Source organism: Prionailurus viverrinus, chromosome F2, assembly GCF_022837055.1.
Source record: "Prionailurus viverrinus isolate Anna chromosome F2, UM_Priviv_1.0, whole genome shotgun sequence".
Taxonomy (NCBI): domain Eukaryota; kingdom Metazoa; phylum Chordata; class Mammalia; order Carnivora; family Felidae; genus Prionailurus; species Prionailurus viverrinus.
The window spans coordinates 55,917,643-55,920,239 of record NC_062578.1 but is presented as its reverse complement, the minus strand read 5'-3'; the positions used below and the strand labels follow the sequence as shown (position 1 = coordinate 55,920,239).

At 37.0% G+C, this 2,597-nt stretch overlaps 1 pseudogene; it reads right to left on the bottom strand.

Annotated features, from left to right (window-relative positions):
- Positions 1-1,729: 1,729 nt before the first annotated feature.
- On the bottom strand, positions 1,730-2,144 carry LOC125156205 (60S ribosomal protein L27-like; annotated as a pseudogene).
- Between the last annotated feature and the right edge of the window lie 453 nt (positions 2,145-2,597).

The window sequence follows — 2,597 nt, the reverse complement described above, 5'->3', positions numbered from 1 at the left end:
ATAAACCTACACCTATCAACCTTCTACATTGACTTTCTAAATTTGACCTTGAATTAATCAAAATACCTTACCTTCAATACGAATATCATTATTATAAATCAACAAGTTGATAAATTGAATTTCATCACACGATTAAAACTATTAAATTAAAAGCCATAGACTAGGAGGAAATCTTTGCAAAACATGTATCTAGCAAAGGACTTATTTCCAGAATATGTAAATAACTCTCAAATACAACAATTATAAAACAAATTTTAAAAGTAATTATATGAGCACCTGGGTGGCTCAGTTGGTTGAGCATCTGATTCTTGATTTCAGCTTGCATCATAATCTCATGGTTCATGAGATCAAGCCCCATGTCGGGCTCCACACTAGCAGTGTGGAGCCGACTTGGGATTCTCTGTCTCCTCTGTGTCTTATGCTGTCTCTCTCTCTCTCTCAAAATAAATAAACAAAACACTAAAAAATAAAAATAATTATAAAACAATTATTTTGTTTTTAATTAGCAAAAGCTTTGAACACATACTTAACTGAAGGAAATATATGGTTAACAAACACACAAAAAAATGTTCAACATCATTAGTCATTAGGACATGCAAATCTAAATGACAATTTGATACCACTATACATCAGTTAAAATGCCTAAAATTAAAAGACTAGCCATACTGGGGCACCTGGGTGGCTCAGTTGGTTGAGCGTCCAACTTAAGCTCAGGTCATGATCTCATGGTCCATGAGTTCAAGCCCCGCATCGGGCTCTGTGCTGACAGTGCAGAGCCTGCTTGGGATTCTCTCTCTTTCTCTCTGCCCCTATCCCGCTTGCCCTCTCTCTGTCTCTCTCCCTCTCTTTCAAAATAAATAAACTTAAAAAAATTTTTTTTAAAAGACTAGCCATACCAACTGTCTTAGAATGTAGAATGCTTATTTACTGCTGGTAGAAATGTGAAATGATACATCATTTTGGGAAACTTCTTGGTGTTTTCTTCAGAAATTAGAAGAAGAAAGAAAAATTTATGCTTGATGTATTATTACATTGTTATAAAATCCTAGAATATGAAAACTCAAATACAAGAAGATAAGTGGTTGCCAAGGGACTAGTGGGGAGAGGAAGGAAGGATTGCATTAGAAATTTATCAAAATATACACTTGAGGGGCACCAGGGTGGGTCTGTTGGTTAAGCCTCCAATTCTTGATCTTGGCTCAGGTCATGATCTCACTGTTTGTGAGTTCGAGCCTTGCATGGGGCTCTGTGCTGGCAGTGCAGAGCCCGGTTAGGATTCTGTCTCTGATTCTCTCTCTCCCTTCCCCGCTTGCACTTTCTCTCTGTCTCAAAATAAATAAACTTTAAAAATACATATACACTTGAAATATGTGCAAATGACTATATATACTATATCTCAATAAAGTTGTAAGAAAGACAGTAAGGCTACTTTTATGCAAATTACCAAGTTCTAAAGTCACAGAGACAAATTAGTCTTCCAATATCACCATTCCATAAGTGGTATAACAGGTATTGAGTGCTGAATTCTGATTTCAAATCTCATTTTCATTCACTATTTCACAAACGTTTGTTGAACACTTATTTTACTACACCACTAATTCAAGCACTGAGGATATACTTATTTAAAAAACAAGGAAAGAAAAAAGTTAGTCTACATAACAGCAGTTATGTAATAGACACTTTAAACTTTTTTTTTCCTTTATTTTGTAATGACTGAAACAAAACAGAGCTACAACTGCAGCTTCTGGAAGAACCATTTGTTCTTGCAGGTCTTGTATATCTCCTTGAACTTGACCTTGGCCCCTCCTCAGGCTTTACATTTAAGAGCAGAGTTTCTGAACACATCCTTATTGCTGACAGTTTTGTCCAAGAGGATATCCACAGGGTGCCTTGTGGGCATGAGGTGACTGTAGTTATAAACTTTCACAAAAGATTCAATCTTTGACCTCTTCCTGCCTATGGTAGATATCACTTTGAAGGGATAGCAGTCAATTCCAGACACAAGAGCATGGCTATAGAGGTAGCTTGAGGTGGCAATCACGAATGTTCCTCACAAGGACTGCTTTGCCTTGGAAGTAGCTCTTTGCTGAGACCATCACCACCATCCCAGGTTTCACAAACTTGCCCTTGTTGACACCAGCCATCCAACCCTTATAATATATACTTCTGCGCAAAGACAGACAATAAACAATATGCATATTACTTTTTTTAATGTTTTTTATTTATTTTTGAAACAGAGAGACAGAGCATGATCAAGGGAGGGGCAGAGAGAGGGGGAGGCACAGAATCTGAAGCGGGCTCCAGGCTCTGAGCTGTCAGCACAGAGCCCGATGCAGGGTTTGAATTCACGGAGTGTGAGATCATGACCTGAATTAAAGTCAGATGCTCAACTTAGTAAGCCACCCAGGCACCCCACAATATGCATATTAATTTAAATAAAGTATTATATAGTGATAAGTGCTGGGGGATAAACCAGGGAAAGTTAGAAAATGTGAACATATGATATTTAATTTGAATGGTCAAGAAAGGCTTTAAAAATTACCATTTTAGTAAAATTCTCAAATATAATTAAGAAGTCAGTCATGTCAATATCTATA